Raw genomic sequence first — 23,693 nt, forward strand, 5'->3', positions numbered from 1 at the left:
AAAAGGAAATGAACTTTCAGAAGTCACAATCTGGTGGAATCAAGTACCATGTGATCTTCTGGAATTTTCTTTAGGAACAAACTGGGTTTATTCACCTGGAGATGGAGGTGGGCTATAAATGGAGAGACCTGCATTGTAATTGGAGTTCCATTCTATTTCTGGTTGGATTTGGTAAATCATCTAACAAGCAAGTGAAGCAGGCTGAAAATATTTTTGAAAATTCTTTAGTAAGTAAAATAAGTGAATTGATAATTGGTTTGATGTGTTTTTAAAGTAAAGAGGATGAAAGAGTTAAAATTGGAGCTAATTTTCTGCTCAGGCAGCTATGTGGTGCCATTTGCAGAGATAAAATACACTTTTTCCACTCAACAAATAGTTAACAAATGCCTATTAAACTCCCACCACTGTTCTAATGAGGACTAAACAACAGTGAGGGTTGCAAAGACCTCACTGTCATTAATCTTGCATTCCAGATGGGGACACATCATAAGTGAGTTCAGTTTGAGACCTATTGAGTTAAGGGTATCTGTTAAATCTCGCCCAGATGGCGAGAGGGTATATGGCTTAAGTCAGACAAGAGGTCTGGGTTGTGGACAGAGATCATCAGTCACCAGCACATAAACGATTGTGATGGTGGGAAAGAAGATCCCTTAGAGGGAGAATAAAAGGATAGAACTCTGAGAAACACCAATATATGGAGGAAGAGAAAGCTTCTAAGGAAATGAGGGGAGATGAAGAAGAAGATGCTGAAGAGGTAGATTCTAAGTCAGAAGTTCAGGTACCAGCAAGGCCCCATGGAAAGAAGATTTTAAAAGAAGGCAATAGCCAATGCCATCAAGCACTGCCAAGAAGTCAGGGATTAGAAAGCCTTCACTGAGTGGAGCATCAGGAAATAGTGGGCCCACCCAGTCAGCAAAGGAGGCAACCAGTTTGAGTGGGAGGAGGGAAAGCTGGGAACTGAGTTGGAGGAAACTGTACATGCAGACATCTCTCCTAGAAAATACAGTTTTGAAGAAAATAAAACATAGGACTATAAGTAAAGACTAGACACATGAGAACATTAAAGTTTTCTGAGGAGACTAATTAAGAAGAGAGAAATTACAGATACAGGACAGAAGGGATAGTTGATGGGCAAGGATTCAGAGGAAGACAGTTTTCAGATGGGGAGTGGGGGACCAGCCCTGGACATGGGAAAAGAAATACCTTCCTTGTTTTCAGGAAGGAGGTAGGTTTAGAGTGTGGCAGAGAATGAGTGAAGACCAACTTACAGAAGGGAAGACAGGACTTTGTGCTCTGTGCTCTATTAGGACCCTATCTTGTAGGAGATGTAGATCCTCTGAAGGTTTTGAACAGGGAGATGCAAGGGCAGTTTTGTCTTTTACTTGCATTGATCTGGCAGCAGAGTCAGGAGTGCGTTACTTGATGGGAACAAGACTTGAAATAGATTGACCAATTTGGAGGGCTCTGTAGTAATCTGAGAGCAGCAAAGATCCTGAGCCAATCGGTTACAATAAGCAATAGAAAAGGGTGCATAGTGGAAGTAAACTTAGTCAAAATTAATGATTAATTGGATGTGATGAATGAAATAGAAGAAATCAAGAATGATCCTCAGATGTCTGGCAGGTTCATGATAGAGTCACCGATGGATGGCGAGAGCTCATGGAAAAAGGTTTAGGGAGACACTGAGTTAAGTAACAGACATTCTGAGTGATGTGTGTATACAATACTCAGTGGAGACATCCAGTGAACAGATAGGTGGATCTGGAGTTCAGGAGAGAACTCAGCTAAAGCCATGTTTAATAGTAATGCTGGTTAATATTTATTTAATATTGCTTATGTAGTAGAAATTGTAATACTGGCTAATATTTAATATTTGTTTATGTGCAGGTGCTTTACCTACTCTATCTTATTCTCACATCAACTCTAGAGGCAGCTATTATAATTCCCACTTTTAGATAAGGCAGCTTTTCTTTAATCACTGAAGTATTAAGTGGCAGAATCATGATTCAAGACCTACAGAGAAGTCACCAGTGCTTAACTGCTAAATGAAGCCATAAGCATAGACAATATTGCACAGGATCGTTTGTAGGACTAGAGAAGGGCAAGCATTCCTGAGTGAATAACAAATTTCAAAGAGTGAGCAAAAGAAGAGACTGAGCCAGTAGCAAAAAGAGATCGCCTGCTTACTGGAATATGGCAGACGGTTCCATACCCTCTCCATGCTTGCTACCCAGTCATCCTAACACAGTGCTCTAACAGGCATCCTGTGACTATCCAAGCAGGACATACCCTTGGTTGCAACAAAACTAAGTTTTATACATTAATTAAAAGTTGGCCACACAACTTTGAAGGTGACAAGATACACCTTTACTTCAGAGAATTAACTGAAAACTATGGCTTTTCTCTGCCTGGATTTCCACCTTAGAAATGGCATCTGGTGCCGCTTAGTCCTGGCATGTTGCCAGGCTTCAAACCCTAGGTGCATATTTCCATTCCAAGACTGCTGCCCTGGGCTCAGAATTTCACGTGGGCTGGGCACTCCTCCCCTCAAACTCCCTTGCAGTTCTGTCATGCCAGCAAAGAGAATTTTGTTCTAAACTACTTTCATTCTGAGCCACAAGGAACAGCTCAGCCATTCTTTCCAGTGATTTCCTTAGTCAGTGCATTAGTCTTCCTTGTAATTAGAATGGTTATTGCTGTCATGTCTCATACTCTGTAAGAATATTCACTGCCATTCCTGAATTACAATTAGTTTTCAAAAAGAGCATTATAAGCATTTGTGCTGCTGTTGTCTCACAGAGAACTGCAACCAAATGAATATGAATGAGCTTCAGCTCTGATGGATTTCCTTTGGATAAATAAGGATTCATACCAAGTGACAGCTCCAGAATTGCTGGGAATGTTTCAGAATTCCAGTTTGATCCTATCTGAGCATTGTCATAGGAGAGGCGATTGACAGTTTGACCTGCAAAGTGGCTTAATACTGTCTCGTGAAATGCACTCAAGAGACTCTCTACCACACACTGCATAACTTTGCGTTGTGTGGACCTGGAATGGCCTCATAAATCAGAGATATGATTCCAATAGCTCCCAGTAAAGGGAAAAAGAAATAAAAAGACATTATTAATATGTCTGTGTAAGGCTGTCCTATGAGTGTCTTAGAATAGCAGCAGTGTCCTTCTGACCCCTATACACTCCTGTGCATAGACGATCAACACAGGAAAGAGAATACCGGGTAATTTTCTTCCTTATTTTCTGTTCAAAATGGCCCTTCTGTTTCAGTGTGTTCTGTCTCCTCCACTCTGTTGTGATTGAGTACAGAGATTTCTTCTTCGGCTTGAATTATGCCTGCCAGCTTGGCCCTGTGGCCTGCACACAGCAGGTATTCAAGCCAGTAAAGGCAACGTTGGAAAAGCTCCAGAAAGGCCTGTAGTGCGAGCACCCCGCCGGAGGTGGGGCCGCAGCCAGGTGATCCGGCTGCAGCTGGCATGTCCCTCAGTGGCTGGCAGCCATGATTTAAACGAGGCTTAGTTGATTGGCAAGTTGAAAATCCTTTAGGACAAAGTGGATTTTATGACAAGAATCGTGTCTGATTGTAATTTCACTTTATTGGCCCATAAAATTCAGGTTCATTAGTGCAGATATATTTAACTCAGGAAAACTTTGAGGAGTCTCTTTCTTATCCTTATTGATGTCAATTTAAGCCTCTTAAAATGAAAAAGATTGAAAAGCTGGACCTGACCAAGACTTCTGCCCTTCCCCTCCCCTACCCACTCTCTTCCGAGCATTTAGACGACCACGCCCGGGAGCCCCTCAAGGACCCCGTTTCAAACTTTTAAATCTTAGTCTATCTGCCAGTCTTTTCTGAATAGCAAACATCTTAAGAAGTTTACAATTTGTTTTACTGGTATCACGTACATACTATTTTCAAGAGAAATTGTATAGCAGATTGTGTTAATAGGCACATTTATATGTACAAAACATGTACATATATAAAAATATGTTCATGTGTGTGTGTATGTACATATAAAACACACATATGCACTTACAGAAAAAGACATTTAAATTTAAAGGCCATTTTAGATTACTTATTCTGTTCATTTTGCCACTGTAATTTTAGAAGGGTAATGTCAGCTCAAAATTGGAAAGTGCTTAGACTATGTTTACATGATATGAGAGTAGTCAATTCAAAAAGAAAATATATGTATATTTCACTTATGCTTATTGTGCAGTACACAAAAAAAGTTTATATTTTTTTCGAATGGCTATATTTTCCACATTTCAACTGGTGTGTAACATCTTAAAGTAACTTAAAATAAAAATTATCTATGTTGTGGCTCAGGGCTTAATAAATCTGTCCAAGGGGAATACCAGCCCTGCGAAGACCCACATAAAGGAGCTGATGATACAACATGTAATAGTTTCCTGGTTGTTAACGTATCCCTCAGAAATGTGTCTCCAGAAAGACTGTGAAAAGAGACAGAAGATGTATTTTTTTTGGAATGATTAGGGCAGATGTGTTTACTTACACAGAGGGGAAAAGTCAGGTTTAACAGTATTTTTAAATGCTATTGATACTGTGTCTTCATTTGTATAATAATTATTTCTTGATCTACCCTATGCCAGGCACTATACAATAAGAGATGGACAAAAGAGTGCCCCCTAGCTATGAACTAAGTGGAAATATATGGTAGGCTGCCAGCCCTAGGAACCCAAACTATGACTGAGCATTATAACAAGTCCTTGAAAGACTCAGAGTCAAAGAGTGCTGGTGCAGAGCACAGATGCTGGAGGAAGTGCAGGTTGGAGGAGAATGAAGCTATGAGGAAGTCATCTTCGGGAGATACAGTTTGAGCTGTATGAGGAGTGGGCATCATTTGGACGAAGAGGACAGGGAAGGTCATTTGCGGCAAGGACAAGGCAGGAGCAAGTACATTAAGGTAGGAATTGATACTGTTTGGAGGACAGGAAGGTAGATGAATGTGGCTGAGATATAGGACTGAGAATCAGATGAGCCAAAGAAGTACCAAGAAAAGAGAGACCGTAATGCTGGGAGCAAACATTTGGACTTGGTCATAGGCAATGGAGAAGCCCTCAGTTTTAGTCCAAACTGAGGCTTTATGAATGCTCTAAATCTTTTCCTGCTGTGTGAAAACTATATTGTCTCTTCACTTCTAAGCAATGGTTTCAGGAGAGAGAAAACATTAAAAAATTAAACCAACCATATTTACTTTGCTATGAAAAATGTGGAGAAGAAAACTTCTGACAACAGTGGCTGAAGTGGCATGGGTTTTGATGAAATCCACTCTCCCCTGTGTTCATTATTATTAGCCCTGTTTTGATAAATAGGTAGGCCCAAGTCAGCCAGAGAATAATTATGAGCTTCTGTAGAAATACTGTAGAGTGCCATTTGATGGAATTCCCACCCACTACAGCCCCTCACTTCAAGGTTACTTTATACTAGTGTTTCTCAGTACAAAAAGAAAACAGAAATGAAATATTAGAGTTTGAACAGAAAAGATTATAACTTCCTGAGTTAGTATTCCAAGGAAGTCCAAGAAAGTGAATTTGAGCATTTTATTTTATTATTAAGACTGACAATGTGATTGTTCTGGAGTGAGGCATTGGTGGGATGAGATGTGGTGGAGGAGAGGCAGTTTCCCAAAAGCTAGAGAAATATTTACTTTTTCGCTACTTCACTTATGTTGTCTCATTTAATTCTGGTATTTTGCACAAGCTATTTGGCTTAAGCAATAAAAGTTTCATTACACCCAATTTGGTAGAATTATGTCTGTTACTTTGTTGGGTGATAGTAAGGATATTAACTTTAATAATAGCTATTTTTATTGAAAGTTTTCCAAGTTCCAGGTGCTGCAAGCATTTCATATGCATTATCTCATTTGTTCCTCACAACCACCCTATGAGATATTGTCTTTCATTTTACAGATAGAGAAAGTCCAGGTTAGGGAGGTTAGCAATAGTCAGTTGCCACTTTGCACTCCAGTTGAGGGGCATAAAAGTGGCCATACAAGAAACCTACAAAATCTTATAATCTTACTAGTCAATGTGAAACATTACTATTGCTCTGTGACCTTTACATTTTTTTTCAAAACATTGAGACCTCTATAACTGTCTATTATAAATGTATAGTATAAATGCATAGGGAAATGAAAAATCATTAAACTTAATGTGTATTTATTACACTGTTATTTAAGAGAATTAAAGTGCTTTAGTTCCTCAAAAAAAAAGCATCAAGAGTAGATTGAACAGTGTTTGCCTTCTTATCATAACTTATCAAGTAAACATCTTTTCTAGGCCTTGCAAATTGTCCCACTCTTTCCCATGGCTGGATGAACTTCCAGCATTTTACCTCTTGCTCTTTTAATGTTGTGAAATATCTCTGGGAGTTCCTTTAATGGGAAGTTTATTGCTGACATCATTTCCTCTGAGATATCATCATCCTTTCTGTCATAACCACTTTCCTCATTTCTGTCCACAAATTCATCTTCACTAAGTTCCTTGAGCTGCATATCTGGAGTCTTGAATAGTGGCAGTATTTGTGAAGTCAGCTATTTCTTCTGTAACTCCATTTACTTCACTTCCAGCAGTACCACTTTTGTTTCTTTACTGCAATTTCATCTCTGTGGGTTAGTTTCCTCTTTTGATTATTCATTTTTGTAAGATTCATGTTAGTTTACCACTGAGCCACAGAAAGGCACCACCACCACACACTCTGCTGTCTGTGTGGAAACTGAGTGAGAGATGTATAGTGATCACTCACTCACACACTTTGAAAGGAGGGACGTGATTGGTCACCGGTTGTGATGCCAGCCAATCTTTCATTTACATTGTGACTTGTGGAATTTAAAGCTAGTAGCGAAGCTTGTAAGTTATACAATACTCAATGAACCGAGGTATTTGAACCTTGCTGTGGAAGGTAGTCCCTCAGTATTATTTAATTGAATTGTGGTAACTTGAATTCATACAGATCACACCGTGCAAAGTAAGGACTGCCTCGGTTATATATGCTGATGCAGCTGGTGGTGACTAATGCCTTGCCATTGACTTAGAAATGTGTGACCCCCAAGAGAGACAAACTCCTTTTTTTGGAGGAGGCATACATGAAGGAGAGATGGAGGGAGAGAGAGTAGAGGAAGAAGGTGGTGCTGAAGGAGATGGAAGGGAGAAGAGTAAAGGGGAAGGGAAAGAGAGAAAACTGGACAGGAGGAAAGAGGAAGGAAGACCAGGGAGAGAAAGCTATCCACAGAGTGTGGACAAGAGCAAGAGAATAAACAGAACAGGCAAAAAGAGCAAAGGCCCATGACAAAAAAAGAGAAAGAGAGGAAGGAATAGGAATGAAGAGAACAGAATTCAGTTCACCAGCATCGTGATTCGGTGGTCAGTAAAATATCAGCATGCTGCTATTTATGGACAATTCCCTGCCCAAACTCTGAGCTCCTTATTAACTAAAATGGTGCCGTTTTCATCGTTCATTCCCTTGTTCCTAGAACATTACCTGACTCGACAATGCATATTATTGAATAAGCTTCAAAATTATAACATGACCAATAGGGCATTTAAAATGATTTTATGATGCTTAATGATTGATATAAGAGGAAAAGTATTGATATATGATTAAAGAGACAAATATAAAAATTTTAATCAAAGAAGACAGACTATGGGATTTTTAAAAATTAGATCCATCTTTAGAGAAATGACAATTGTGAACAAGAAATAGTCAGTAGACTCAATTGCTTAAATGTTTAAGGCTCCAGTGCAATGAAGAGTAACATAACTAAAATACAAAACAAAGCAAAAGACTAAGAAAACATTGGCAGCAAACGTGAAGCCTAATTGAAATTGACAAGAAAAGTATCTAGACCCAAAGGGCAAATAAACGAAGGATATGAAAAGACAATTCACACAGGAGGAAACATTGCTAAACAAATATTTAGGAAAATGTCTCTGAAACTACCAAAAATACAAACAGAAGCAGGGTAATGTTTCTCACATGCTATATTAACAAGTATTTTAAGTGAAATTTCATTATCCTAACCAAAATATTTTTAAACTAGTATCTGATACACTGATAGGGGCAATTTAAATTTGTTCAACCCTCTTGAGAAGTAATTTGGAAATGTATTTTATGAGATTTTATAAAGTTCACACAATTTGACTCAGTAAAATTATTCACAGGACTACCTTAAGAAAAGAATTAAGTATATTAAAAATATGGCATGAATGTTTCCATCATGGTATTATGTACAAGATAAAATGGTAACTATAGAACTTTACAAAATATTATATAGTCATTACAAAATTAATATGAAGACAAGAAAATGTTTGTGATAAAGGGATAGAAGAATAGACCAAAATGAAAAATTTTGTGAACACCACCCTAAATACATGTTCTAAACATATGTGGAATTCTAAATATAGAAATCAAATATGTAGAGATAAAAACCAGAAGATCCTATGGCAAAATGAGAGCAATTGATTGGAGGTCCATAGAATTTAGTTATTTTTTCTTTTAAAACTCCCATAATTTTATAACTGTTTTGTGCAAATCATTAAAAAATGAAATGCATGAAACTACATACATCTTCATTAGATTAGTCTTGCCAAAAGCTGACAGTAGCCTCTTCTTGAATAATATGAACCAAGGAAATAATCAGGCAAAAATTGTTTCCCAAGGTGAAAGTATAGCCACAAAGCACAATTAGCAATAAGAAAGGTTTCTTCTCCTGTACCACATCATAATGATCTGAACATCAAAAGACAAGGATCTAAGTTAGACCCCAGACAGAAACAAAAGAGACTGCTTTAGAAACTTCCTAAGAGGACACAATATTAAAAATAGCCCCTACAAACATTATTTTTAATGACCCTATTTAAGCCATTTGAAGCCCAACTCTCATCAATGACTCTCATCAAAGAGTTAGTCATTTCAGACAGATTTTTTCATTTTGCCTCAAATTAAATTCTGTTGGTAACAACCAATCAAACCTTTTCCTCTTGATAATCATATAAGTACCAAATAAAAATGTTTATATAGCTTGATGATGTGGTGCTCAAATCACCTACTTGCTGGCTTAGTAATTAATGGAAATGAAATGCATGAAACTACAACATAAAAATATTCTGAAACACATTATGCTTACAATCAATTGTTTCATTATCCCCAGTGCCTTAGAATTTCGTTTTACTAATGCCAATATTTTTCATCAGTTGAATCAATAAGGACATGTTATAATGAATGCTTCATGCTCAGTCTTGAGGATAATAAAAAAACCGACAGACAAAAAAAAAAAAAAATGACTGGAGTTTCCTTGTGCTCTAATCTAAGTCATTATGGTAGCTGCAGGGTTGTTACCAGGCTGCTCTTCCCTTCCTTCTCAGCTGCCTGGCCCTTACTGCTCCCCACAACTTTGCAGGCCCTGACATGCCAGCTGCTGCAGGACAGTGGGTAGACAGAGCCCAGCTTCTCTGTGAGTTGAAGATGCAGCCCCATCAGGGAGTCCCTGTGAAGGTTCTCTTCAGCCACAGAAGGCAACTAAGGAGGCACCCCTTCCTGTCCCATGGGAAAGGGAAGATAGTGTGTCCTCCTGGCAGCTGAGATGGAGGTCTCGTGGCCTCCCCGGGGCAGATGGCCCAGAGGCACTAGAGAGAAGCAGCAGAAAGCCCAGCTTGTGGGTTGCACAGCTAGAGAAACAGAAAACCAGCATACAATGTAGTGACACCATGGTAAGGATTGTAAAGGGTATTTTATGAGCCCACAGAAATAGAACCTAGGCCTGTTCTAGGGAAGGCTCCCCAAAGAAAGTGAAAAATAAACTGAGATATTAAGAATGAGAAGGAATTAGCCAGATGGAAATTGGAGAAAGGGATGATCAGGAGAGACATGAAACTCTGTGCAAATCATTCATAGAGTGGTGAGCAAAGCAAATTCCCTACCCATATGGATACTTTCTAAGAGCATGTGTGGGACATATATGTATAAAAGCATGTATAACATATATTTGAGAAATATGTTTATATATAAGATATATGTTAATATACATACACATTTATTTTTGATAAATGCTATGATAACAAAGCAGAATGCAAGAGATGGAGGGGAGTGATATTTTAGATAAAATCATCTTGGAAGACTGCTCTGAGAAGGTAACATTTGAAAAAAAAGCATTTGAATAAAGTGAGGGGGTAAGATGTGAATTGGCTTAGAATTAGTGGAAATGAAATGCAAGGATTTCATTTCATAAATACAGCATTAAAATATTCTGGGGGAAGAGTGTTCCAGGATGAGGAAACAGGAAGCACTTCCCTGAGGCAGCAGCGTGCCTGGTGTGTTGGAGGAACAGCATAAAGACCAATGCGATTGAAAGGAAAGGTGGCTTGGATCTGGTCCTGTGGGTCTTACAGACTTCGGCAAAAACGTTTTTTTAACTAATTAATTTATTTTTTAATACATTTTATATTGAGATATCATTGATATAAAATCTTATGCTCAGGTTTCACATGAGCAATGCTGTGGTTACTACATTCCCCCTATTATCAAGTCCCCCCAACATACCCCATTACAGTCACTGTCCATCAGCGTAGTAAGATGCTATAGAGTCACTACTTGTCTTGTCTGTGCTATACTACCTTCCCCGTGCCCGCCCTATATTATGTGTGCTAATCATAATTCCCTCCTTTCCCACCCAGTCCCTTTCCCTTTGGTAAGTGTTAGTCCATTCTTGGGTTCTGCGAGTTTGCTGCTATTTTGTACCTTCAGTTTTTGCTTTGTTCTTATGCTCCACATATGAGTGAAATCATTTGGTACTTGTCTTTCTCCTCCTGGCTTATTTCACTGAGCATAATATCCTTTAGCTCCATCCATGTTGTTGCAAATGGTAAGATTTGTTTTCTTCTTATGGCTGAATAGTATTCCATTGTGTATATGTACCACATCAAAAACTTTTTTTAAAAAAGGTTGGCTGCTGTGTGAAGCACAGACTGTGGTGTTTAGGATATATAGGAAAATGAGAAGACAGTCTTGGAAGTGATCATAGCATCACACAACAGAGATGATGGTGGCTTGGATTAAAGTTGTAGCAAGATATATTTTGAAGGTGCACAAGGATTTGCGATGGACTGAAAGTGAGGTGTGAGCAAGAGGGTGATGATGACGATGCCAACGTTTATGACCTAACCAGCTGAGTGAATGGTGATACTGCTGCACTGAGATAAACACAGAAGGAGAAACAAGCAGGACTGGACACAGTGGGGAGGAGGACTGAGAACTGCAAGTTCAGTTGCAGATGAATGAAGTTGGAGATGCTGATTGGACATCCAAGGTTTAGCTACTTTTGGGATACACAGACATGAAGTTCAGGAGAAAAGTCAAGGCTAGAAGTGCATATTTGGAAGCCAACAAAGTAAGAGAGTATTTAGAGAAATGGGCCTGGATATTATCACATAGGCAGTAAGAGCAGAGAGAGAGAGATCTAAGGAATGAGCTCACCCAGAACACACCTAGAGGTGGGGAGGAGGAGAAGCTTCAGCAAAGACGTTTGAAAAGGGGTGGAAACCAAGAGAATACCCCCTAGAAAGCACGTGAACAAAGTGTCTCTGAAAGGAGGGAGTTTACCCGTTGAGTCACAGGTCCCTAAGGCATTGAGAGCGGCCACTGGGCTCAGCAGCCTGAAGGTCTTGGGTGGTCTTTGCAACTGTGCTGCTGTGGTGGGGCAAGTCTCAACTAGACTGGAAAAGTGGGGGGAAAGGAAGTGGACACAGTGAATATAGACCATTTGGTGAGAATTTTTTCAACAAAGAAGAGCAAAAGAATAAAGTGATGGCTAAAGGGGAATGTTTGGTCCAGAAAAGATGTTTTTTTTAAGACAGGAGATATCACAAAATATCTTATTGCTAATAGAAAAGAATAGTGGTCAAGGGAAATTGATAATACAAGAGAGAGGAGAGGTTACAGAAGCACAGTCTTTGAGAAGCTGAGACAGCCTGACCTGCAGCGGAACAGGCCCGTTCCTCCCCAGTAGCCAGAATAAGGCAGCAGGAAGAGCCCAGACATGCAACGGGGGTAGAGCGGATGTTGGTGCCTTGAAGGAATGAGGCATGGTTTGGCTGGAGCCTACAGTGTAAGGAAGACAGTTGTCAAATGGATGAACGACACCTTCAGTTAATAAATTCAAAAATAGTTGTGAGATGCTGATCTTATATGATCATGACTTGGATTTGAAAGAATCTCTTGGAGGAATTTCTCAATATGTTTAATGTCAAAGTGGCAGAAATGGAATAATTGAACATCCTCCCAACACGCTTGCTTTAACAATAATAAAACAAGTGCCATGCATCAGGCATTACTCTAAGCATTTTGCATATATTAGCCTGTTTAATCCTTACAAAAAATGTGGGAGGGAAGGGCTGTTACTATTCTCATTTTACGAATGAGAGACATGAGACACACGAGGTCCCTTATCCAAGGTCACACAGCTAGCAATTGGCAGAGCTGGGACTTTGACCCAGGGATTCTGATGCAAAAGCCCATGTTCTCAAACATTTGCTATACTGGTCTCTGATGGTGACCATTTTGAAACATAAGTTCTATTAAACTTTTTAAAAATCATGTTTCTTAATAGTCATTTCTTTATTGAATGACCTGAACAAGGTTTTTGCTGGAGCATAATTGAGAGATGAGTAAATGACGGGCGACCCAAGAGAGTACCTCTGGAAGTCTGTGGCCCAGCCCCTGGGGAGTCCATGCCCTTACCTAACAGGCCTCACAGGCTCCCCTGCTGTCTCCTTGAAGAGCTACACCGTCTGCAGTAACCCAGAACAGAGCTCCTTCTATAAGCTTCCCCACAGCCAGTTGCCAAAGCATCCACCAAGCCACTGGATGCAACAGCGTAAACAACTGATGCTCACCCAGCGCTCCCAGCGCTCCTTGCGCTGCCCGGATGTCCATACAGTTAAGGTGAGTTCTGGACAGCTGACTGCGCATAGAAGCAACAGCGGTATTTGTCAATCCCAAGCCAAATCAGTTAAGAGTCATTCTCTCTCTCCACCTCTCTCTTTTCTTACTTTTGCAAGCATAGAGGTCGCTTGTTCCAGATGGCAGAGCTATTCCTCCCAGCCCTCATCAGATTTTAGGTGAATGAGAAATATGGTTTTGGTGAGGTAAGCTACTAAGTTTTGGGGGACTGCTGTTGAAGCAGTTATCATCAATTACCTTGATTAATAAGGTGGGTGTGTGACTCTCAGTTACCAGCTTTGTCCCCGGGGAGCCCCCCTGCTGGCTGTCCCGGACCAGGGGCTGAGAAGGAAGACCGAGCCCCAGAAGACACGAGGCCAGTTGGCCGAGAGAGCGGAGGGGGGAAAGGGGCTTTGCTTCAAGGCTATTTGTCTAAAGAAACAGAAATTATCTCAGACTAATTTGAGTAAAAGGGGAAGTTATGTCAAAGGTACTATTTCTCAGGACCATCTAAAGACAAAATGATGTTTTGGTCTAGACAAGGCAAGACTGCATCCCGGAGCTCAGAGAGGTCGCCGTGTCCTCAGGAATCACACAGCTTCCACCGTCTCCTCTTCCATCCAGTTCTCCTGCTTCTTTCTAGTCTGGCTTCATCAGCTTCACGTGCCCCCCATGAGGACACCGGTCCTGCTTTTACCTGCTCCCCCATGACTGTCTGCCGTCATCTAATTGCTCTGTCCCTGGGTCACAATTCCAAATTCCTCTGAGACAGAATCGCATGGGTTCATCCGACCTGCCTGTGGCCCCCCTGAGCTAAGTGGCCGTGATCCTCAGGCGGTCCCATGGCCAGGACAGGGTTCTCGAGGCCTCAGGAAGGGCTGTGGGTGGGGCAGCTTCAAATCAGGGTTTGGACAGGACCTTAAAATGGACAGAAGAGAATTTATATGGCGTCTGAAAACAAACTTCCTAAAGCATCCACGAGATGAAGGGAAGCAGTGTGAATTATGGAGAGCAGAAGAGAAGGACAAGTGGGAAGAAAGAGAATGTCAGGCAGAGGGAGAGATGGATGCCTCCGAAGAAGTCCGAGCCAGTTTCAGGAGGCAGGCCAGCCACAGAGGGCGCCGGTCTATTCTGGGCACTACCGTGCCATTGAAATATAGCGGAAATATGGGGCCGGTTAGTTCAGGCTTCCACACATGACACCCCACACGACCAGGAAAACGGAAATTGGTTCCACTGCAGCTGATCTAGGCAGTATCCTTAAATGAAGTTAAAAAAAAAATCCCTCAGCAAGGCATACACGTGTCCTTGAGCATTTTTACAAGTTACGTAGAGCAGCTACAACCCCAAGCCAGCCCACCGACAGTTACCTGAGAAGCATCCTCCGCAGTCATCAACATTCAAGACCTCCGTCATGCATGCAGAGAACTATTTAGCGAAACAAATGGTTTATTTCTATACACATTTCAAATCCTTTAATGTTTCCCAAGGAAGGCACATTTGTTTCAGAAAATCACAAAAGAGGGCTAGAAAGAGGACAGAACTAGCAAAATGTGTTTTTTATAGAATCCTTTTCAAAACATTGACTCTGTTTCTGCCAGGGGAAATGATTTAGTAAGTGAATTTATTTCAGGATGTTAATAGAGAATCAGTTTATTCTCCATTGAATGTCCAGAGAATATCAGTTTTAAGGGATGCCAAATCATTAGCTATCTGGGCAAGCATCTTGGTCTAGCTCTGGACGAGGGGTGCATGAGCAGGAAATAGTCACCATGCAGTCATCAGTGACTACACAGATCATGATGGGAAACTGAGCTCACCCAGGAAAATGATGACAAGAAAAAATGCTAGATAGCAAACTGTATGGAATAAAATGTAAAACTCCACCCTGCCCAAGCCTCCTGCATAAGCAAGAGTTCCTGTTACTGACATGCTTTTTACACAGTTAATAATTTAATCTTACAGCCATACTTAATTTAGATTTAAAGACAAAATTTATGAATGAGAAAAAACACCAATTTAAGAGACTGTGACATAATCTCTTTTTATCTTCATATCCTCACACGGTAAATGCAGATCCAAAAACATCTCCACACCATATGAATGAATTAACTTCCACAGATATTTAAATGCAGTTTATTATTAATATAGTAAATTTAAATTTCCCATTCTCTTCTCTTTCTTCCTGGAATCTTCTATACTCCCTACCTAATGTTATCTGATGCAGTGAATACCAGCTTCAGTTCAATTTGCTAAATATTTGTTTAATTAAATGAACTGTTCATGGAGAACCTACTATGTGTAAGACAGTGTGCTAGGTATTACAGAAACTACAATGTCAAATGAGACTTCAGTATGTAACAGAGAATATCACCTCTCATGCATGGCTGGGAGGGAGACCAAGAGGAGCCAAGACTTGGAATTACACAAGTGCACAGAGAGGGAGAGAGCTGTCTGCAGGCTCTGGGATGAGGCCCAGCACAGCAAAATATGGTGCCCTAAGGAAGGTGCCGGGCAACCGATGCTGGGCAGGTCAGCCCAGGGTTCAAGAAGGGCCAGCAGAATAATGAGTGTCCAGCAAGACAGAGGGAAGGCAACCCAAAGGAACTCCAGAGCAGGTGAAGGTCAGATGTGGGGCAAGTCAGGAGCAGGGGCTAGGAAGTGGTCCCTGACACTCAGGGGAATGGGATCATTTTGGAGGGATAAGACAAGGAAGTCACAAGGCAGAGGCAGTGAAGGAGACCTCAGGGTGCCGCAGTGTCACAGAAACCAGCTGCAGGAGGGAGTATTATGGAGGTTGTGTTGGTCACCAGAAAGGCCAGGGAGATCATACAGAGAACGAGCCATTTGTTCTGTTAGAGACCTGGGAGACCTGGGCAAGGGCTGCCTGACACAGTTGCCCAAGCAGCTCTCTGTTCCTTTGCTTGACAACTCTAGCAGGTGGGCCTGGAGGGCATCTCCCTGGCAAACACCACACTCATGTAAGACAAATCACATTTTCTTCTTGAGAGTCAGCTCACATGACTCCCAAATAGTAGGAATGTAAGTCATTTTTAATTTCAGTGAAAAGGGAGTTTGTTTCCAAACAGAGTTTTAATTGTTTTCTAACCTTGCCATTGTGAGAATTCACTCACTCACTAATTAAATTACTTCCTGCGATCGATTATTTTATGACAGGGAGATGTCTAAATTTCCATTGGGATTGACTACAAAAAATTTAATCCTTTCTAAGGACTAAAATAATTAAATAAAGAAAGAACAAAAACCTTACACTACTAAACCATTAAGGAAGACCTGGAGGGGTAAGGTGAATCCCACAATTTGCCTGAGCCATTATTGAGGAGTGGGAAAGGGAGTTTCAGCAGACCAGATCTGAAAAGTAATGTTGACAAAAAAATTAAGTTGCTTCCGTCTTACACCCTACTAAATTCAGCTTGTTCAACAGCCGACATTAGCTCACATTTTATCTTTAGAACAATCCTAAAGAGATAAGGATTGTTATTCCCTTTATATACAAGGAATACCAGGCTCAAAGAAAGGAATTAGTTTACCCAAGGTCCTCTTAGCAAGCTAAAGGGCCAGTGTCTAAAGCCTATACATTTCTCATTATGTATGCTGTGCTGTGGTGAGTGTGCAAGGGACAATAATGTGCTGCACTTCCTTCTGGGATGTTTGCTGGGAAGCAAGTCTGGCAGGGACTATGGCAGCACAGTGGCACTTGCAAAGATCAGTTTGGCCTCCAAAATGCAGTTTTCTGGAAAGCAGGGTCTGAGAGGCTATCAGTGTTAAGCAGAGGCTCTAGTGGCACCACAAGTGTTTATAAGGTTTATCTTTGAATTCCATCCTCATTTAGTGGGTGAGTTGAATAATGGTTCATGCCCTGTGAGCCTATATGGCTAGAGAGATGGATGGCCTCAACAATTAGAGGCCTGCTCCATTCATTCATTAACTCTGAGCTACCTATTCTCCAGGCTCGATTTTGAACTTCGGTATTTTAAATAAGAGACAGATTCCCCTGTTCCTCATACTGCTATGTTTATGATCCTTGCCTCCAAAATCCTCACTTTTCCCTCTTTTGATGTCAAGGATAGTTCCATCCTCTTCAGAAAACTACTATAGAGGAGGGGTGGGGGTGAGAATTAGGCCATTAAAACATTTTATTTGTCTTTCAACTGCCTTCTCTGTGTCATTCTGCCTGTGCAACGGGGTAGAATCCCATCCACCAATCCTCTTGGTAAATTCAGATTTCTCCAGTCCTAAGGTTCTTAACAGCCTGTAGGTGTTCCTTTCCCCCTTGCCTGTCATCTTTCTCTATGTAACTCTGTTCAGTTCCATTTCCTTCCCCTGAATGGCTAATAAAAGATGCAAGAAGCAAGAAGTTTTTGAAAGATAAGCTCCTCTACCTATGTCAGCTATACTTAGCTCTCAGTACTTTGCCAAAGGTCAGCCAGCATCAGGCATTAGCATGTCTTCCAGTCCTGCTTCAATTAAGGCCAGCAGTTCTAGATCCTGACTGCACACTGGAATCACCTGGGGAGATGCTTAAATAAACTGGATGTCAGCCCAAACTCACTGAAACAGAATCTGTGGATAACTTACTTGTGCGTTAGTGTATTGTAAAGCCTCCCAGGTGCTCCTAATATGCAGCCAGCATTGCAAACCACTTTTTAAGGCTATGGCTGCTCGGAATGCACTTAGGGACAAGTGCTGGTCAGTGAGCTTGTTACCCATTTGAGACAAGTTAAGAAGCTTATGCCAGCATCAAGTCATTACACGCTGTGGTCCAGCTGACATTTTCTGTGTAGCAGGGCTGCCTCAGGGAAAGGAGCAGCTCGCTGGCCCAGCCCCTGGAGAAAGCCCTTGTCTTGTCACTCATCTGTAACAAAGAATTTAGAGGATGGTTTCTTTGCGTAGTGCTGCTGTGCCTTTTCAGCATATCCAAAAATATTTGGAATTCTTCCATTTTCTGTAGCTTCTTTTGAGCCTGGGCTTTAATCTAAACATTTGCTGTTACAGTTCTGAGTACTATGTACCAAGCAGCTTATCAATGTCCACTGAACTATCTAGCATCATTTTACAGGTTTGAACTCCTGCCATTTAATTCACATTGTTGTCAGATCACCTCAATGTGCAGCCTGCCAAACACTGGACTGCTGGAGGTGTATGAGTGGGGAGGAGCTTTGGAGGGCTGAAGGGGTTAAGACCTCCAGGAGTCCAGTTCAATGGCCTGAGTGGGTTCCGTCTTCTCCATCCCTGTCTTGCCAATGGGTTTCAGCCCGGAGAAAGTTCACTAGCAATTCAATATGACCAAACAAATGACAGTAGAACATGCTTGTGGTGAAAGGTTATACCCAACTTTATTTCCATAGTGGCAGGTCAGTCACTAGAATCCCATCCACTCAGAGCGAGTCTGCATGCAGCAAGCCCATCTCTGCCTCTGGGCTTCTCTGTCCTCACAGCCATCCTTGGCACTGCCACCACTCCAGTCTCATCTCTGCCCTCCTGCAGCCCTGCAGCCATGCCACTGTGCCGCCCAGGGCACTGGGCGGAGCTCTTTATATAGAGTCATTGGCCATGTATTGCCCACACATGCAGTGAGCTAGTCAACCAGGGCCAGGTGAGAATCCTGGCCGCAGGAACTTCACTTTGTCCACAACCCCTCTCCCAATCTCTCTCATTCTCTCACTTCTTTTCTATTCTACTTACAGAAGGCTTGAAAAATAGACAAAAAAGTGACTGACCAATATAGAAAAATATTGGTAATTTCAAGACAGGCCCTGCCTCTACACCATCAGTTCAGGGCCATTGCTCTAAACAATGTTCTTCTGTATCTTGAAGGTTCTGTTACAGTGTATGTGATGTGTTTCAAGTGTAAGTGATATAAGGCTAGAAATATTCCTGGAACATTTTAAACCTAATGAACCACCAATTTAAATAAAAGAAGAGAGTAAAATACTGAAGAAATTGGAGTTAACTTAAGTATTTTGTGAGGAAAAGAGAGAGTGCAAACAGACGTTTAGGAAGCCCTGAGAAAGTGGCATGTGTAGAGGAACTCTGGATTTGGAACAAGACCTCATTTTGTGTCCTGAATCTCTCTTCACATGCATTTAAGAGCATTTCTTAAGATACCCATGCCTTAGTTCACACATTTGTAAATGGATCACAGAGTATTTGCCCCAGAATGTTTTGAAGTTAACTGCGATAATGTATGTAAAAGCACTTAGCACAGCCCTGACACCAAGCTATTCTCGGTTCATTCATTCATTCATTAATTCATTCATTCAACAAATATTCCTTGTTCGGCATGTGGTGGGGGGAGCTACAAGGTGCCCCCAAGGGGCTTAGGGTCATCAAGGGAGACAGAGAAGCGGCACGCAGTCAGACACGTAAATGCATAAATACACATATAATGAAAAATGAAGACAAGTAGTCTGGACAAACATAACATACACACCTTACCTTACCTTGCTTGGAAAATTAAGAAGCACTTTCCTAAAAAAGTAATATTTAGGCCAAGCTCTGAAGAAACTTGATGTGAGGTGAGGGTAGAGATATGGCTATAGAACAAAACATAAGGTTTGCTCTGTGAGGATATCTTTTATGTTATTCACTCAATTTAAGTTAGTCTAAATCAAAAAGGAATACCCAATGATTTGTGTAAATGGGGATACAAAATCTAGCAATGGCTTCCAGCGCTGGCCCAAAAAATTTCCCTGATCACCCCTCTTTCTTCTTCATCTCTGGACTCACTTTTCCTTGGCAACAGATCCAGTCTCCACTTGGAGAAGGCTTTCTCCACTGGGGAGGGAAACCGTTCCTGGTGGCAGACCTAAGAGCTCTTATCTCGGAAGATGAGAGATCCTCCTTCCCCTGGGACTCATACTTGCCAGAATAGGCCTCTCTCTGACCCAGACTTTGGATATAATGCCCCAATCTGAATCAATCACTGAGCACTCTGTGTGCAAGGCTGGGTCACGTGCTCCTCCTGTGCGGGGAAGATAGATCTGAGTGACAGAGACCTACCAGCCCGGGGAAAAGGCATTCCCGGAAGTAAAGCAGTGGGCTTGGGTTGGAACAGCCTAACAGACATCCACTTCAGTTAGATTCATAGCATGCTAAACATTTCGATCTTTACCATAAGAGCAATGGAAACAATTAAAGGATTTTAAACAGTGTGGTGAAATGATCAGATCTGTACTTTGGTACAAGTCACTCTAACTGATATGTGAACAGCGAATAAGAGAGGACATAGCAGATGTGGGGGGATCAGTTAGGCTCTTTCAGACCGAAGGTGATAATGGTTTGGACTGGGGGAGTGAGAACATAGCTATAAATAAGAGGATAGAATAAAAATACTTAAAGGGTAAGATTAGCAGTAGTTGAATTAATTGAGAGTAGGAAAGTGAAAGAAGGAGAAAGAGAACCAGCTTATGAGGAAGACGGTGACTGTTGAGGTTGCGGTACCTTGGAGAAATCCAAGTGGGAGTCATGAACAGAAGCTGGGCATATATGTATAGAGTTCATAGCAGCTATCCAGGCTGCAGATGTGGTTTCTGAAGATATTAATAAATTGTTGGTAGTGAAAGTCATGAGTATAAATGAGATTGACCAGAGAGATACAAGGCCTGTGACCGACCCTGGAGACAAGGCAACGCAATGAATAAATGTTTACGTGGTTAAGCCGGGGTCAGGCGGATCCCTCTTGTCTACTCAGATTCCCAATTTTCTCTTAGCTGCACATCCTCCTATTGCTCTATACATTTACCCAGAATATTCTTCCTAATTTGACCCTTCTAATGAGAGTGTTTTCACAGATTATTTTAAATTGCTATGTGAACAACAAATTACAAAGATTGAATATACATGTGTAGAGGTTATTGTTGTAATCAAACAAAGCCTGCAACAGAGTTAATCAGGTGCATATTTTAATACTATGTATAATTTTTATTATGCTGCATATAAATTAGTCTCAAACAGAAAGCAATTTCACAAAAATGACTGTAATCAGTAGTACTGTTACAGCCAAACCAAATCAAATTTTTAGGTTTTTTTTTTTACTTGATTATTTTTCCAGTATTTATCATCTTTGTTACTATTAACCTTTTTTCCTTTTCATTGTTCTACTCCACATATGTGTACACACACTCTAAATATTATTCATCAGTGGCTAGAATTACCTTGTTCCTGGCACTTCTTTATTATATAGTAGGTTAGGGTAGAGATGAGGTGAGATAAAAACCCCAAAATCATATTGGTTTATAATAGAAGCGTATTCATTGATCAACTAATATATGATAGATGATAGATGGTGATAGATAGATAGATAGATGATAGATAGATAGATAGATAGATAGATAGATAGATAGATAGATAGATAGATAGACAGACAGATAGGTGATAGATTAATCTGCTGTGTGGCCCTACTCCCTGTTGTGTTCACTCTGGGACTCAAGCCAATGAAGCAGTCTCTACATGAGATCAGCACAGGTCATTGTAGCAGACAGAACAGAGAGAGAACATGGATTGCCATACTCTAGCCCTTGACCTTCTCAGAAGTGACACCACTCATTTTATCAGCCAGGGAAAGTTGCATGATGAGACACTGGGGCAGAGAAGATAGCACTTTCTCAGGGAGAACAGTGAAGATTTTGAAAAACAGTACATTCTGCTATCTCTTCCCTTCTGCAACCACTCCTTTGAGCCCCAGCTCTGAGGGTATTTTGCTCTTTCCCTTACTGAAATCTCACAGGTCCCCTCCTGAATCCTCATGCCAGATGGGTTCTAAGGTGACTACATCTTGCTCTTTAACTCTGCTGAGTGTCCCGGCCCCCAGCTGTTTGTGGTAGCAGAGATCCTGGGCCATGAGGCTGTGAGTTAGTGGTTCAGCAATCACCATGCTGTGGAGGCGGAGGTGGAGGTGGTGGTAGTAGCAGTGGGACAGCGGAGATTAAGAGGGAGAGCATAGAGCAACGAAGACATAGGTAACAGGAGAGAATGAACTAAGAGATGTCATGGTTAATGTCTGGGGTCAGTGCTAAGTGACAACAGGTAGTTATCCTAGTTATCCTTTGGAAAGCCTAAAATAACATATTTATGTTTACAGCATTTCTAGGCTCAGGATGAATTTAGGGACTGGCACAATATTACCCATGTTTCATATATTCTAGCAAGCATTGGAGATAGTATTCAAAACCACATTTCTACATTATATAACCTTGCGTTCCCTATCACTATCCCATGTCCCCCTTCCCAGCCTCCCCACTCTTTACTATGCCTATTGGACTCCATGCCAAATCTGGCAGACTATTTTATTTTCACAGTGCTCCGTTTCCCCATGCCTGCCTTCCCAGGGGGATGGTGCATTTCTTCAGGCCGTAGCCCTCCTAGATTGCCCTGATGGTCCATAGATGACCATCCCATGGGATAAAGCGTACTTCACAAAGAAAGGTGCATTGGGTACAGGGAAGAGAATGGTTGACAGCTCTTCTTCTACCACTGAATGAATTTCTGTCAAAGAAAAATAGTGATATAGACCAATGTTTCTTTTCTTGGGAGAAGACTGAGAAAGCAATGATGTCTTGGGATTCAAGGGTGGAAAAGAAGACTCATTAAGATAAAACAGTCAGAAAGGGAGGACAAGTAAACAGTTATATTGCTAACATGACCTTTTCCTGGCTGAGGCTGGTTATTTTTTTCTCTCTCTCTTTCTCTCTGTGTGTATGTAGGGGAGGAGGATGTTCTATGAGCACATAGCATGTCATAGGGTAGGTGCAGAGCAAAAGCTTTGAGCCTCACAAAAGAGGATTGGCACCTTCATTGGCCACAGAGTGTCAGACATTCTGTTCTTTGGCCAGTTTCTTGTGGGGTTGTCTGGTCATGTTTCTGGGGGACCTTAATTCTAAAATCCCTTGGCAGCTTCTGTTCATGCCTGTGCAGATTACTTCAGGCTCTTGCCTGACCTTGTTAGGATTTTTTCCAGGGCTCTCTGCTTCCTGTAGACCCAGGTGTGTTTGGTGTATAAAGGATAAATATTGAAGGGGACTGGCTTTTGAATGCCCAATTTGTGGCTGTTAGATGATGCTGACGATTCTCAGAGTTGTCTGGTATTTCTGTCTGAAGCTGTTAGACCTCTGACCAATTATCTTTCTCATGTGCATAGTTAGATGACCTGAATTTTCATGTAATTGGATCCCTGGGACAGTGACATTTTATAGATCAATTTTAGACATTTGTTGGATATGTCTCCTCCAGAGATATAAAAATATTATTTTGTTTAAAAAAATACAATTTAGCCACCTTCAAATTAGAACACCTTGGAATTACTATGTCAAAAACTCCCATCCGTTAAAACAGTTTCCATCAATATCAAGCCCTCATCATTTCTGTAATATTGCACAGTTAAAAACAATGTGAAACAGGAAGTGCCCAGAGATGCTGATTCTCGTTTTTATCTGTAGCAAAGGTCAGTGCTCATTTCATCTAATTCCCCTCCTCTGGGTCTGAAATGTAATGTTGCTATGCAATAGAGCGATTGGGTTATACAAATGTAGTTTCTTGGCCATAAAAACCTAAAAATGATCTGTGGTAGATTTTACTTTAATTTTTAAAGTGGCTTGGTTGCTCTACATTATTAGAACATTCTGTCAAGTCATCTTCTTTTGAGACAAACATTGTCCTTCTAATATCCCATTGATTCTTTACTCTGTTGGTTTACTTTTAAAAA

This window comes from Manis pentadactyla, chromosome 13 (assembly GCF_030020395.1).
Source record: "Manis pentadactyla isolate mManPen7 chromosome 13, mManPen7.hap1, whole genome shotgun sequence".
Classification (NCBI taxonomy): domain Eukaryota; kingdom Metazoa; phylum Chordata; class Mammalia; order Pholidota; family Manidae; genus Manis; species Manis pentadactyla.